This window comes from Oreochromis niloticus, linkage group LG19, assembly GCF_001858045.2.
Source record: "Oreochromis niloticus isolate F11D_XX linkage group LG19, O_niloticus_UMD_NMBU, whole genome shotgun sequence".
Taxonomy (NCBI): domain Eukaryota; kingdom Metazoa; phylum Chordata; class Actinopteri; order Cichliformes; family Cichlidae; genus Oreochromis; species Oreochromis niloticus.
In genome coordinates, this window is record NC_031983.2 from 5,803,585 (window position 1) to 5,820,325 (window position 16,741).

Consider the following 16,741-nt stretch of genomic DNA (forward strand, 5'->3'; position numbering starts at 1 on the left):
CAAGAAATCTGCAGCAACTGTGTGATACTTTCGTGTCAATATGGACCAAAATCTCTGAGGAATGTTTTCAGAATCTATACTACTAATAAGCGGTTGTGAAGACAAAATAGGTCCAACCCTGCAGTAAACAAAGTGTATCTAATAAAGCGGTTGGTAAGTGTACGTGTCTGTGACTGTTCCTGTTCAAAGCATGCCTCTGCAGAACAGGCAGACTGTGGTTTGCAGCTCTCTCAACAACCACTCATCCAAAAGGCACGAGTGAGTGACTTTAGTCATTTGTCACAGGAAACCGAAGATAATAAATAAAATGAAAACATGTCAAGCTTTCTTTGTGACAGCCAGTTTGAATTTTAGGCCATCTGAGTGATGATATATCACAAATGATAAAAGGCCCTATGGTTTTTATACTCCTATAAGGTTTTGTTTGAGGGTTAAAACTTGGTTTAACGGTTTGAGTTTGGGATGTAGCTGTGATGGTTAAACTTGGGAGTAAGAAGCTGTGAGATGCATTAATGTCGATGAATGTGCTCACAAAGCAAACCAAATGTGGGTACACAGAGTGGAGCAGGCAGCAATCACTGATTTTCCAAACAAAGCAAAGGAGGTCATCAGCACGATCAGTTCAAGATGTCGAGAAAGGCAAAGGACAGCCAGAGACTTCAAGAATTATTAGTAAGATGTCTGTGTTGTCTTGTCCGTAACCTCAAAGTAATGTCAAAGAAAGCCAGCACTTTAGCATCCTGTAGGGGGACGTGAAAAAGGCCTTGCATTTCATGACAGTAAACAAGTTACATGGACTTCGTCTACATGTGGTCGTCTACTCAAATCTTGCGCTCAGCAAAACTCAGAGTCTTGAGCCTTATTACCTTATTAATAAGTCTTTCCAGGCACAGCATGTACCTATTTTATGGAAGGATGGTGTTTTACTGATTCAAGGCTGAATTTTAAAGCTAAAGAAGAAACATATAAAAAAGGGGCACCAGCAACTCTCATCTGTTTGATTCTTTTCCTTGGTGTCGTGGTTTGGATACTTAGCTATAGAGAACAGAAACTCACTCAATCAAATTATTATACGGTCAAACAGGCAGACTGAACCACAGCTGAACCTAGCATCCCTGTACACCAGACATTTAGAGCGGTTGGTGGGTTCGGTTTTTCTTGAGGACTCGTGCTGTTTGCATAGCAAGTTTTGTTTTCTTCCTTCTAGAAGGTTTCTGGTCCTAAAGTGTAGAGCAACAAGGTTTTAAGCAGCTTTGTTCCAGCAGCCATCACTGAAATGACAGCTTTGTTACTTTGTAACACAATGCTCTAAATTATCATTAGTTTTTTGTTTTTAGTCTTTTGCTTTATGCTTACCTGGTGTCTGTTATGTTTACACTGAGTGTGCATGTGAGGATGGATGGCAAAGGCCTGCAGACCAAACTTTATTTGTGCCTGTACCTACAGGCAGAACTAAAGTAACCGGAACTTGAACCTGAAGGTTGTTACCTTCAGGTACAATTCGTGAGTGATGGCAAAAATATTTTGTTGAAGCTTGCTTCTTATGTCTAGCAGGCACTAAGAGGAAAAGGGAAGTCTCAAGTCATGATGTCAGGGTAGCAAATTTCTTAGAAATGTCAGAAATGTAAAAGTCATCTCATCCAGCAGAACCAGGAAGCCAAAATCTGAAGTTGTTTACTCATTATATTCATTTTAAAGAATAATTATATCACTAAAGCTAATAGCTTTATACAGGCTACTGGGATACTTTGTCACTGAATGTTTACTAGGACATTTAGAGACACTTATTTAACTGGCACTCTTAGCAGAATAACGACTTTTGCGTATTTCTATTTTGAGAATTTGTGTGTCAACAAAACCGTCCCGTAAAAACCCTGCTCGTCCTTGAATTTCAAAAGCACGACTCTCTTAAGGCTCTAAAACCACACAGCTGCCAAATAGTGGAAGCTGACTGATGCTGGAGAGGTCTGATTTACACCAAAGTCAATAAAAAAAAAAAAACTTCGACATTTAAGTTTTATTAACAGCAGTGGTGGATGGAAAAAACAGATTTGACAGGCCTGGTGCCGCTGCGAGAGCCCGAGCGTCTCCACATTGTCTTGTGTCTCGTCTCTCGCCCCTCGTCCCTGTCTGACTCTCTGTGACTGACTACATCATATCTTGGCAGGCAGATTAAAAAAAAAAAAGAAAACCTCATGAGGGTTTTTTTGGACATTGAATTATAACCACATGAGTGTAATTACTGCATTTGGGGGGAAAATTGCAGTCATTTCTAAAGTGAGCGCTTCAATCAATAAATCTAAGTAGAATGAGTGTCGGCTTTTAAAGACGCTAGATGTGGTGAAGTTATTTGTGTTTAAAAAGCAATTAAAACAGTAAAATGGAGTGCTTGTGGAGTGTGTGGTGTGTTACATTTCAAACACATTTAGTCATCCCGTCAGCGACTGTGACACCCGTCTGCATATCAAAACAGGGAGACATTTATCAGTGTTGACTTTAAGCTGTGAGGAGGAAGAAAAGATAAATGGCATAAAGTTTTTGATTTGGAGCTTTGATCTAATGAGGAAAATGTGAAACAGAAAGACTTGAATATTGCTTAAACAGAAAAATGTTTAGGGTGTTAAATTCTCAAGTTCTTCATGAAACTGGAACTTAACACACACTTTAACTCTTACCTCTGTCATATACGTGCTATATATTCTGTATCACCTCATTTCTCAGACATTTTAGATGGTATGTGAAGAGTCTATTTTTTTGTGGTCAACTTCTTGGAAGTAAGAGAAATAGATCCAATTTTATAAGGGCTGAAACATTATGGTCAGATGAGTGGCTCAGCGCATCTTTAAAATGGCAAGGCTTGTGGGTTTCGTCTCAGGGTCAGCAGAACCAAGAGTGGCACGAGGATAAGCAAACTATAAATCAACAGGTCACTGGAAGTATGTTGGGAAAAAAAGTCTAGTAAGTGGCAGCTCCAACTTTCAGCTCTTTTGGATGTCCATGCCTTGGCGGTTCTGGTCTTGCTAATGCATGAATAAGCTAAAGACATTTAGACAGGATGTTATGAGTATTTGAAATTATGCTCTTCCTGTTATTTTAAACAAAATTCATCAAAAATTTAAATTTTAAATAAAGCCCCACATACTTGAATATTATTTGGCTGTGGCTGAAATTGTATAAAATGACTATTTACATGATAATAACAGGCCAGAGTCAGGTTAACAGAAAGAATAGTTACACCAAATACCCTCAAACTACAAGAACACTGGATCCTAAATTTCCTATGGACTGTTCTCTGCCTGGAAAACGTCTATCCCCTCACCCTTCCAATTTGTGACATGGTGATCCTGTTAAAATGACCAAATCCAAGGCAGGAATAGTCCTAATGATGTCCCTCATGACATCAACAGGGCTATTTTCATGTGCATTTTCACAGATTGAATAACACTCACCATGACTAGTAAACCCATTTAGATCCTGTAAAAAAAAAGAGTACCCTTTGAAGACAGATTTATAGCTCAGACCTTGAGATATAAAAGTTTTTATTCCTCTATGGCATTAACATTACACTTCTTTTGCACCTCCTCCTAATTTCCATTTGATCTAATTATACTGTGATGTCTGAATGCAAGCCCTTGTGCAGTGGAGGGCATCATTATTTGATCCCCTACTGAACTTTCTTTAGACGTTTGCTCACGTCTAAAGAAGTTAACAGTCCCTAAATTTTTATGGCAGTTTCATAGTGGAGAGGCAGAATATCAACCAAAAATCAAGAAAAGGCACATTGCATAAAAGTTATAAATTCATTTGTATGACATTCAGTGAAATAAGCATTAGACCTGCACAAGGCTGGAATGGGCTATCATCAGCAAGAAGCTTGGAAAGAAGGTGACGACTCTTGGTGCTCTTGAAAAGCCTCAGCCGGGAGCTCCATGCTTGAGCTTGCCTCATGGGGTGAGAATGATCATGAAAACAGTGGTGGACCAGCCCAAAACTACATGGATCCAAATCTTGCAGCATTCATAAGATCCCTCTGTTCAATAATGGACATGCACCAGTTTCAGTGAACAGCTTAATGATTCAGAGAAGCTGTGCGAGAAAGTGCTCTCGTCATTATGAAACCAAAATCGAGCTCTTTGGCATCAACTCGGCCTGCTGGGTTTGAAGGAACAGAAATGCCAAGTATGACCCAAAGAACACCGTTCCAACAGTCCAGCACAGAGGTGGAGACATTAGGGTTTGGTTCCTTTTTTCTCTTAAGAGTATAGAACAACCAAGGGTACAGAATGTGTGCAAACCTGTTGGCCAGTTACAAAAAAAACCCATCTTAGCGCCCACAAGGGCTTCTCCACTAACTACTAAGTCATGTTTTGCTAAGGGATTAAATGCTTATTACACTGGGTGACATGCAAATCAATTTTTGTAATTTGTCTTTTTTCTGGATTTTGGGTTGACATTCTGTCTCTCCATTATGAAATCACCATAACACCTGGAGACGGGTCATTTCTTTGGAAGTGAGCAAAATTCAGCAGCAGTTCAATAATTATTTCCCCCAGTTTACATGTAGTGCACAATGTGTATATCAACTGAAGTGAAAGGAAATGTTGCTCACTTTAGTATGATCCCAAAAACCGACACTCTTATTTTGAATAAAAAAACTTGCTGGGTCTCACCTGTGGTGACTGGGTATTATTTTAGCTTGTCATGTGTTTACTTAGTATTTAATTAGTATAGTTGTAGCTCATTGGTATGCTATTCAAATCTGATAAAACCTGTTTACACGGTTTGTTGACTGTGTGACTTTGGTTAAATTAACAGAAGGTGAATCCCAAAAAAATGCCTCCAGTCATTGTCATAGTAAAAGTGACAATGAAAGTACTGCATGGAATTGTAAAGAGCGGTGTTTCAATTTTCCAAAGTTAATAAAATATCTGCAGACATCCGCAATTTTTAATATTTTCCCGTTCAATTTTGAATCCCAGAGAAAGAACTGTTCCCTCTACAATGCGGATGCCCTGCCCTTCAACTGAAGGAAGAATCCAAGACTCATAGTAAACAGGCAGTTTCCAGCAAAAGAAGAACAACTGTGAAAACAGTCTTGCGAACCTATACATACCTCCAATCCATCCATCCAATCCATCCTATCTGTGTAGTGGTGGGGCTGGAGCCTATCTCAGCTATCATAGGGCGAGAGGCGGAGTAGACCCTGAGCAGGTCGCCAGTCTGTCAGAGAGACAATCATTCACATCTATGGGCAATTTAGAATTACCTAACCCCACTAACTGCATGTCTGTGGACTGTGGGAGGAAGTCAGAGTACCCAGAGAGAACCAAGATGGTGGCGTCGAACACAGGACCCTCTTGCTGTTAGGCAACAGATCTAAGCAAAGCAGACTGAAGAAAATACAATGGAAGTTTGCCCCTCCTTTCATACACACTCCTAAGAGTCTGAACTGCTATCAGTCAAATGGCTGAAATGTGATAAGTCAAATAATCTCCAACAGAATCACATGCAGTCACCATCGTGGGTAAATACACTTTGTACAGATTGTACAGTGCAAGCATTATCATCATAATCTATACTCATGCACACTGTCATCCAAGGCGGGGCAGGATGTCATCCTAGCCTACTTTACCGACCTCCACCTCCCTGACTGTCGGCTAAACATCACCCGTTGGACTCCCTCAATAACACCTCTTAACCTTGAATCTTATGTTTTATGTTTCCCAAGGAATGGATTCATGGAAACACTTTTTTCATGCAATGAATTTATATGGGAAATAAATGAGGGGTATTTACTAGGCAATGAGAAATTTCTCATAAGGATTTAAAATATTTGAACTTCTAGTGTCTAATACTAGTAGGACATTTTTGTGCACACAACATTGTAACATATTTGAATAATATTAACACTTAACGATAAATCAGGAAATAGAAAGCAGATAAGGTCAGTGAAATAGTTTGCATTATTTTATGTTTTCAGCTCCAAGTAAACGATTCTTTTTTGAACCAAATGAGTACCAGATGTGCATCACAGTTCTACACTTTCTACAGTGGAATCAGTGTGGCTATCACTTTAAAGTCTCTTTGGGCTGGTTTTCATCTTGCTTTGTGTTCTCAGCTTTTTCTTCAAACATAAAAACTAAAAGGGAGAGTTTGTGTGTGTCCTCATTAGGATAGGGATGTGTGTTGGTGTGTGGAAATGTGTTTGGGGTCATTTAACAGAGTACCAAGAAATAATCGGGCCCTCCAGTTTGTTGCGATTCCGCGATTACAGAAATTGTAATCAACAGTTTACCACATTTTCCCCCCGATGCTCCATATTTTCTAATTTGTGCAAAGAAATGATAGAAAACACTTGGTATAAAAGTACAGTTCATTTACACCTCTTGCTGGTGGCAGTATTTCTCATTCAAAGTCAGTGCTCTGTTGTTGCACACCACACTTCATACCAGGTGATGCTAATGATTGACAATGGCCACCAAGCTGCATCTGCCATCTCTCATTAGTGCAAAGAAATGGACAAAACAGTATCCCTCCGTGCTCCATGAGAGTGGGGTGAAATTATTTAGTACTGCCTACAGTAAAATGCTTTACCACAAAAGGAAATTCACCATCGATTACCATTTCCAAGGACTTAAGCATCAGCAAGAGAACATCAAGCAGCAAGAACATGTGAAGATGAACGCTGTCCGAACTTCAAACTAGAATGACCGTGGCAGGAGCAAAAGAAACAAAGTAAGAAAATAATGCAATACACTAACATACTGGTGAGTGATATATAAACATAAACTCATTAGTACATGTTTGCTAAGCTAACAAATTTGTTCAGGTTTTGCTAATGCTAGCACATGAAAAATATAAGGTGAAGAAATTGGCACACTAATATTATATGTTAATTATGACTGGGTTACACACTCAGTGGGCCAGTCGATGCACGCATTGATCTGTTTTTGTCACCCTTAGCATTGTACTGTGTGCACAAATGCCTTTCTGCTTACCAGCATTTTAGCTAACTAGCTCCATCCTCAACTCCCAGACAAACTGAATGGCCAGAGGCGAACATTTGTTTTCTATAAATTTAGTGTGTGTTTGTGTGTGTGTTAGTGTGTTAATGCAAAGAAACTGCAGTAACACAGCTGTTGTTTGTTAATGTCTCATGATGTAATAATAACTAAATAACTTTTGTGTTTTTGAGATTCCGATCGGATAAGATTTATACTCTCAATTTTCACTGACTTTGCTGTGTGGCTCACAAAATATATCTTAATCTTATTAAATAAATCATTGTTATCTTTTAAGTCTGGGTCTGCTTATGCCCCGCACTCAACATCCCCCTTTCATAGTCTGACCATTCTCTCGTGAGGCAGTTTCTGTCTGAAAAGGTCTTAAATGTTGAAAAAAGGAATAGATAAAAGAAAAATGCACAGTTAAAGGAAAACTATATCAGGGAACCTGCTGTTGCTGTTATCTTTGATGAGACACCAGATACAGATCATGGCCCCTTTGAAAAAAGATGACTGAAAGAATCCTAGCATATCCTGCTCACAGTTCCATTGTCAGTTGTCAAAAACAATTTAAGAGTATGACATTCCCAATTGTCTTTGACAATACAGCCTTCTTGCTGAAAGTATACTGGCAGTGTTGGGAAGTAAAACGCACTGGCTTTACATATTTAAAATACAAAATATTAGTAACTGTATTACATTACAGTTGCTGTTTAAAAAGGTGATAATTAGAATACAGTTACTTTGTTGAAAGAAATGGATTACACAGTGGTCTTTTCCTGTTTCATATGTTAGGCTATCCCCTCTCTAATTTTGGTAATTTCATGCATTGCCGGAAACCCAAACAAAAGAGGCTCTAATGTCCTGTTCATGTTGGTGGCGTCAGTTACACAATGGACCCAGAGCCAGCACAACAGAGCCAGCAGTGCACGAGCAGGAATGCATTTCTTACTTGGAAATTCCAACACCACTTCACATTTAAAGAAGAAAGGGATGGGCAAAATCTGACCGTTCAACGCAAACTCTATTTGCCAGCAACCAAGCTGCTTTCAGCATCAAAAGACTCCACCTCCAACTTAAAGAAACATCTGGAGGTGAGTTCTTTATTTAAAAACTAACATTAGCCTACTGCAGCTACGTTGTTTTAGTTGTGGTAGCTACCTGGGCTATGTGCCACTTCAGTATCTTCGATGCACTATTGCTGTGTGATTTATTACTACTACTGAAGGCTACTCGCCACCGAGCTAACCTTGTTAGCTGGCGTTAGCTGAGGTTAGTTGATGGACTGCAGACTGTTAGACTTGATGGATAGAATTAACCACCTGCTAGCTGCAAATAATCATGTGCAGTTCTGAAAGCAGTCCATGAACTAACCTCAGCTAATGGCAGCTAACAATGTTAGCTCAGTGGCGAGTAGCCTTTAGTAATAGTAATAAATCACACAGCAATAGTACATTCATGTAGTTGTAAAAAGCATGATAATATATTAAGTAATCCGAAGTATTCAGAATACGTTACTCACATTGAGTAACTTAACAGAATATGTTACAAACTACATTTTGGGACATGTATTCTGTAATCTGTAGTGGAATACATTTTAAAAGTAAACTTCCCAGCACTGCATATTGGAAAACTTTGAAGTACTTGATTCTACAGTCAATTCATATAACCTGCATGTCACATATCATGAATTTGATTGGGAGTGCCTTCTGCAAACCCTTTGCTGAGCTTAATGCTTTCATGATGTAATTGAGTAAGATATTATTCTTAGCAGGGGGCAAAAAAGAAGGTACCTGTCTCATTTGGCAGCAAATCTGGCTCTAAAGCAACAATGCCATGCAGTTTCTGTGCCCCTAGTTGGAACTCCTGGTTCTTTGCAGCTGAATACCACTCAAGACACTTCAATTTTCACAGAGTAGAGCAATGTTTCTTTTCAGGTTTGTGGCTGAAGTCCTCCACAGTCAGTGGAAAAGCTTGTCCAGGTCCAGCTGAGCTTTGTTGTTGACCTAGGACCAGCAGCACTCCAAGCATCTGCAAGTAGGAAGGATGCAGTGTCCAATTGTGCTGATCTTTAGCACAGCAATCGCTTTTATAAAGCTTGTTCTCTCAAGCAGAAGGCGTGCCACATCAAGCAGTAACTGGAAGAATGGTTTTACATACATACAGTACATAATCAGCAACTCAAGAGTTGTCTTTTGGAATGACTATGGCAAAACTGAAATGTAAAAGCACATATACACTTGTTGGTAAACGTATTATTTGAAGGTATGTTTGCTGTTTCAGGTATGCACAGAAATTTTTAAGCATAAAACATAACAGTCAGTGTTATTATGTTTAAGGTTTCTAATGAAGTGCTATTTCAAACACTTGAAGAATGTTATATAGAAGAATATGGGCACTGTTGGTGTGAGTTTATGTCCATATCAGAAATTTTAATACAAAAGAAAATGCAGATGATATGTAAGCTGTCTACTTTTTTCCCTCCTGTTCATCTATTTTAACAATTTAGATGGGATTTGCTGAGGGTTAAAAACACAAAATTTCTCACAAATTTTTAGAATATACAAGCACAAAACCAATCATTTTGATCGTAAAAAAATCACAAAAAAATCTCAGAATTCTGGAGGGACTGAATAATGTAACCAGTAGTGGAACAAATTACTTTGTCTGGTGAGTAATTAAGTAACCTACTGCTTTACGTTTCAGAAAAGTACCCAGTAATGTGTAATACATTACATTATTGGTTCTGAGAAACAACCCTAACAGTGCTCTCATGTTAACAACACAGCCATCTTGTGGGCCAGATTGGACCCTTTAGTGGGCAAATTCTGACCCATGGACCATATATTTGACAAAAGCCTTCGCACAAACCAAGCTGTGGATGGATATTGTATTCACAAGTATAAAAAAGGCCTGTATTGTGGTACAAGGACGCCACAAGATAAATCTAAGTGTAAGAAATTTGTTTAAGCACAACCCTAAAAGATGATTATACATTACGTCTGAACTGAAACACGCACATATTCTCTGCTGTCATTTCTAACTGCAGAGGCTGTTTCCTTCCACAAACCTCCATTTTTTGAGGAGATAATTACACACCCCATCACACAAGACAGGCGAGGAATCAAAATAAACTCTCTCTTCCCACCGTCGATCAGCAGAACTGAGCTATTGACTGATGGCACAGCCGAGGTGACAGATTGTACAAAGGAAAGGAAAGGAAGCCAAAACAAGAGAGACACTGTAATGGATAGGCAGGAAGAGAGAGGGAGAAGAGGAGGGATGAGACACGGATAGAAGGAGAGATAAGATTGGAAATGACGAGGTGACATGTGAGTAAGCAGGCTACATGAGAAAGAGGGGGAGATGGAGGCGATAAAAGGAGAAAAAGGTTGATATGGCAGGTGGATGGGACAAGAAAGATGACTAAAAGAGAATAAGAAAAGAGACGAGAGAGCATAGGGTGATTGAGAAAAAGAAGAAATGGAAAACAAGCAGAAATAAATGAGGTGAAAAATGAAAAAGGTGAGGGAGAGAAAATGGGGGATGGGAATAAGGGAGAGACAAAGAAAGGATGCACAAGGAGAGAGAAGCAGGGAGAAACAGGAGTATATTTCACGTTTCTGACACACCTCATAACTCAGGTTGAGAATGCACCTGCAAACCTGGCAGACAGAGATCAGAAACCAGGACAAAGAGTTTACATGTCAAAGTCTCTCGCTGGCAAGTTACTCAATCTGTTCTTCGTGTTACTGAAACTAAAATATGATGTTTCCTAGCACAAAAGCAGCATATTTAGAAAGATTCAAATATTTTGGAAAGAGGTCAGAGAGACATGTGAGAAGAATAGAATGTGTAAGAGTTGAGAATTTTAAACTAGACTGAAAGGTAGCTCGTTTCACTGTTTCAGTTCTGTGTGCGTTTTGCCGATAATGCTCAGAAATGAATCAAAACAGAAAAATAGTAAGAAAAAAATGTGATTCTCAGAGGCATCTTACATGTGAGTCACATATTTTAGAAAAAATCTGCACTCTTTATCCAAAGTGCTTGGAACTGATGGCTCTATTGTGGTATAGCATCATTTTGCTCCCACTTCTTTCCTTGATCTGAGCGTTCACATTATCATGGCTGCGGTAATTCACTGGTTTTATGAGGTCAAATATTTTGTGAATGATGTGATTTGACCACCACAATCACCAAAGTCGAACACTTGAAAGTTCCACCATGCAGAATCATCTGGGTTTTTTAAAAAATATATACAATAATGAAGCCATACAACATTGTACTTTCATGCTCTTGGTATGAGTCAAAGCTAGTGACAGAAATGTGAATGGGCTCAACTTCAACTAATCAGAATGATACTTTGGGGAATTTTGGCCCACTTTTCTTTACCTCATTTCAATCAGGTTGAGTGCTGCTCTTTGACTGAGTCATTGCAGCATCTTTCTACAGCATATTTCTTTTCTTTTTCAGCCTTTCTTTTGCATGTTTACTAGTATGGTTGGGATCATTGTGGAGCTGCATGACTCAGTTTTGGCTGTTGGACAGTTAGCCTCACGTTTGACTTTAGAATACTTTATTATTCAGAGGTGTTCATGGTTGACTCAATGACTGGGAGATGCCCAGATCCTATAGCTGCAAAACAAGCCCAAACCATCACCCATCCATCACGGTGCTTGACAGCTGGTAAGATGTGTTTATGCTGATATTGCTGCTTGGATTTAGTAAATGTGGTGCTGTGCTAGGCAGTGTTGGGGAGCAACGGAAATCTGACAGTGCAATGCAAACTCTGTTTGCCAGCAACCCAGCTGCTTTTAGCGTCAAAAGAAACATCTGGAAGTAAGTTCTTTTTTAAAAGCGTACAGCAACTACATTGTTTTAGTTGTGGTAGCTACCTGGGTTATGTCCCACTTCAGTATTTTTGAGGTACTATTGATGTGTGATTTATTACTATTACCGAAGGCTGCATTACAACCTGCTAGCTGCAAATAATCATGTGCAGTTCTGAAAGCAGACAGAAAGAAAACATATTACTGATACAGAAATAGTTTTCTATATGAGATCACTGCAAAAAGTGATCTCATATAGTGATCTCAAAAAAAATCAGCCTTACCTGATGTCCACCCCACTGTTACTCATTTTATATTAAGATTTAAAAATCTGGTTGGTATTGCTTTCAGAATTGCACATGATTATTTGCAGCTAGCAGGTTGTTAATGCTATCCATCAAGTCTAACAGTCTGCAGTCTATGAACTAGCCTCAGCTAACGCCAGCTAACAATGTTAGCTCAGTGGCGAGTAGCCATTAATAGTAATAAATCACACAGCAATAGTACATTCATGTCGTTATAAAAAGGATGACAATATATATAGTAATAGAATACATTACTCATATTGAGTAACTTAACAGAATATGTTATAAACTACATTTAGGGCCATGTTCTCTGTAATCTTTAGTGGAATACATTTTAAAAGTAACCTTCCCAACACTGATTATGGACAAACATTTCCGTTTTGGTCTTATCTCCCAAGGACGTTGGCCCGTAACAGTGCGTACTCACAAAACTGTCAATGAATTGATTGCATGAATGTTTTATACACAAATTCATTATTTATCAATATTTTCACATCTGAATGTGTTCATCCTTTATGAACACACTTAGAACTCCCTATGATCATGCATATGAACAAAACATCTTTAAAACCAATATTACTACTACTCATTATTATTAATATTATTTTCTTTTAGTCATTATTTACACAAAATCCGAACAACATTACATTGCAGGTTAAAAAACTTTAACCTTAATTTAAACATATTCTAGTATTCTGTATTTCATTTTATCTTTAATCATCTTTCATTAAACTTGATATCACTGCTGGATGTCCTCAATTACAGTCTAATTTATTGGTATTATGTCACAGATGCTGGAGAATCTGTAGTTTTGTTTGTGTATGAGTGAGTTTCTCGTCTGGGACTGACAGATCACATGCTCTTTGTCTGTCACGTGTTTACTTCTTTGATTTGTCGCTTTTTATCTTTTTCTTATATCAACTTTGATTTCAGACTTTTTTGCAGGCAGGGAGCACGAGCCCGCTGATTTAGAATAGGTTTGATTTACTAATGAATGCATAGTGTTAAATATTTTTAAAAAAACATCTTTTCACATAACTTGTGAAGCCAAATTTTCCTTTAAGCTACACCTTAAGTTATTTGTTACTCTATTTTTGTCCACGCATACTTTAAAACTTTGAACTTTAAACATATTTGTGCCACCTTTAAAGCATGCTTAACATTCACTGTTAACTTGAATGAAATAGAAGAGGAGTCAGACAAACATGGATGTGAAAATGCAAGAGTACAAATGAGAGCAAAACACACGCTGGAAATGCAGTGAAGCGTGGAAGAAAATGAAAAAATGGGAGAAAGATAAGGAAAAATGACTTGAAATAAAGAGAAGCTAATTCAAGTATGGGAGAGCAAAGAAGAAAAAAGGTTTGATCGCACTCGCATGGTCAGATGTGGTGGTGAAAATAGGGATAGGTGAGATGAAGAAGACATAAGGTAAGAACAAATGACAGACTGCAAAGGAGGGATGGGTGGAGGACCCAAAGACAGCTATTGTCACCCCACCTGCCTGTGATGGTAGGATTTCCGGCACTAGTGGTGTTGTTTTCTCTCCTTTATGTGGTTTACAGCCCCCAGGATATGTGGAGGCATTGGGATATCTTTACACACTTCCTGTACAGCACAAAGCTGCCTGCCGTTGCTCTGCAGATCACAAGATAATCCCAACAGAGACCAAGAAACAAGAGACCCCGGCGAGGCGTCACGTCACACCCGACACTGCTTTAAACATGTCACATACAAACTAGCCTTAATCAAAGCTGTTTTCATGTCTGTTTTCATGTCCACTGAGTGTTCTGCGGCGATTGCTTGTAAGAGCTAAGGATAGCCATGTGCTGAACAGAAAAACCTTGAGGCAGGTGGACTGCTGTCAGCCAAGAGCAAGGCTCCAGACTAACCAAAATTAGTTGAAGACTAAGAAAATAGAGCTTGGTGTGATGAAGCTCCAGTTCTGCTGAGGCGTCAGAATACGTCACAATCTTGTGTCAGCAGTGTGATCCACTGACCCAGCCTGGCTGGTGTAACCAGTCCAGGATTCTGCTGGCAGTGTCACATTATGAGGACTGTTTTAAAGACCGTCAACCATTGTTCAGATGCTTCATTCTGAACATGTGCTTTGCAGACTATGTTGGTGGTACAACTTCTATCAGACATCACTGCATCACAAAGCAAAAGTCACCTTAAACTGCTTGCTTAACTGCTTAAATGTGCTTATAAATAAAATGATTGATTGAAGACAGTGGCGTCCTTAATCACCTGATCTCCATCCTGGCTGGGACGTGGCAGAATGGGGGATGATGATGAATTATTGTTTTAGTTTTTTTTGTTGTTGTTGTTTCTTTTGTTGTAGAATATACAATAATGATACAATTGTATTTAAACAGTCAATCTACAAAAAAAATGCACAAATAATGGTGAAAAGTGATGCTTAATGGTTACATTTGCCACTAAAGCACAGACTTAGAGACATCACCTACTCAATGACAGAGAAGGATTAATATTAATACATAAACTACGCAGGTGCAGTGCACAAACATGCATATCTGCTAATCAGCGGTTACTAACAAATCAAAATTCAAGAATTTAACTCCCCAAAACTACAGAACAAGCTGCTCTGTAACACACAGAAAGCCATATTATTTGTCAGATTACTCCACAGAAATGTACCAACAGTCAGAACAGTCACCATCCTGACTTTAACGCATAAGGTTACATTTTTTATACATATACAGTTGTTAGGAAGCAGCAGATTATCCATTTTAATTGTATAGTTGGTCCATTTCACATGGGGATCTATGGGGACTGATTTACTTTTCTTGTAAACCTCAAGTGGCCAAAAGAGGAACTGCAGTTTTTTGGTACTGTGCTGGCTTTATTTTCTGTGAAATTTACTTTCAGACCTTCAGTTAAAATTCTGATATAAGTATATAATGTATTTTTTGTGAATAATGCATATTAGTCCAAAATATTCTTGTGTAGGTGAAATCAATGTTGCATTAACGCATCTCTTCAACTAACACAACATAAAGATCTCCAGTTAATATTTTCAAATGTGCTGTTCCCAGATGAGATACAACCATCGGCGTAACTTTGTGTTGAACATTGGGGGGGGTTAAGATCTCTGTCTAAATAAATAAATAAATCTGGGTAGATTCCCAGATGATTAAACATGCAACTATTTTGCTGGCAATACCTGAAATGAGTAAAGAAGATCAACAGCCTATTTATGCAAGATAATTCATAATTTTATTGGGGGGGGGGTAATATTGGTTGGGTCTGATTATTAGGGGGGTCATAACCCCCCTGGAAATTTCGCCCCTGGGTACAACACAGTGAGGACAGGAGTTTTGAGAAGGTGGCGATATTGTACTTTGTTGCTGTCGCTGTCATATTCAGTGTAAATATTTCTTGGATCAAAGGATGGTGTGATGCAGTCTTTTTGTTTTGGAGAGCATGTAGATTGCGAAACTCACTGATGAGTCTTTTATCAAACTAGCTTCTGCTGAAAAGTGTCTCAGATACGTATTTGTTAGCATTATTGTTGGAGATGTCATATTAATGAGATGAAAACGGTTTGTTAGGTTTGTGGCAGCTTAATAAAATATCATGGAATGAAATACTTGTTTGGATTGGGCACACCCTTCGCACCTCTAGGTCTCACTACCAGGAAACAAACCCAGAAAGGGATTGCTTTGCTACAAGCAAAAGTCTCTTGAATTGTGCAGGTCACCAGTTAGAAGCTATCAGTGTGATACTTTGTCTAATTTGATTCAATATAAGCAACAGCAGACTCGAATTACAGGGTGAAAATCCTGAAGACTTTCCAATCCAATAATATGTACCATAACACCCTCATCTGCTGGCAGAAAACCTGCCTCTTGGGCCTCTTTAGTCACCATGAGAGAGCATCACTTAACTGAATCTGTAGACATTTCTCAGCCTTCCTCTTTCTCAGCTGACTGACGCATTTGTGGAGCTGAATAATGACACTTGTTGGCTGCACAAAAGCAGCTGGTAGCTTTTGTTGCCAATGATGACAAGCAGAATCGCCTTACTCCGGCTGGAACAATGGAGGGCTGCGTTGATACGGTATTGTGTGTCAGTGTTATCTGTGGCTCGGCCCTGTGAAGATTTGTTCTACCACAAATAAGATTTAATTTCTTGAGAAGCCCCCATGCAACAAAGAAGTGGCTGAAATGCCTCCCTTTACTCCTGGAGGTCCAGAGGATGAACACAAACAAAGCGCTCAGGATCACAGAGTGACAGCTGTTTGTGAAGTGCAGGTCTTATGAGGCTTAAAGACAAAATCCAACTTAAAACACGAGTCACCTATGTTGCTCCTGTGATCCACAAAGCGTAGCGGTGATCTTCCTGTCCCTGATCGGGGAATTTTGAGACACATGCAACCCCTTCAAAAAGCAGCAGTGTCTGTGGTGACAGACAGTGAGACAAATCTAGCACCTGCTCCACTAAAAACAAACACCATGCTTGTACTCACGGTAATCCTACACTTCTGTGCTGTTTAGCTCCTCGTTTTAACTTCATAATGACATGACTAGGACACAGTAGATGATTTTTTTTTTCTTATTTGGACAGTTTGGTGGCCTTA

General features: G+C 39.0%; 1 long non-coding RNA gene across 1 annotated transcript; it reads left to right on the forward strand.

Moving 5' to 3' along the window:
* Positions 1 to 6,473: 6,473 nt before the first annotated feature.
* Positions 6,474 to 9,044, forward strand: LOC112843043 (uncharacterized). Its single transcript, XR_003215137.1, has 3 exons — positions 6,474 to 6,735; positions 7,891 to 8,098; positions 8,942 to 9,044. It is a non-coding gene; the product is annotated as an uncharacterized LOC112843043 (long non-coding RNA).
* The last annotated feature ends 7,697 nt before the right edge of the window (positions 9,045 to 16,741 follow it).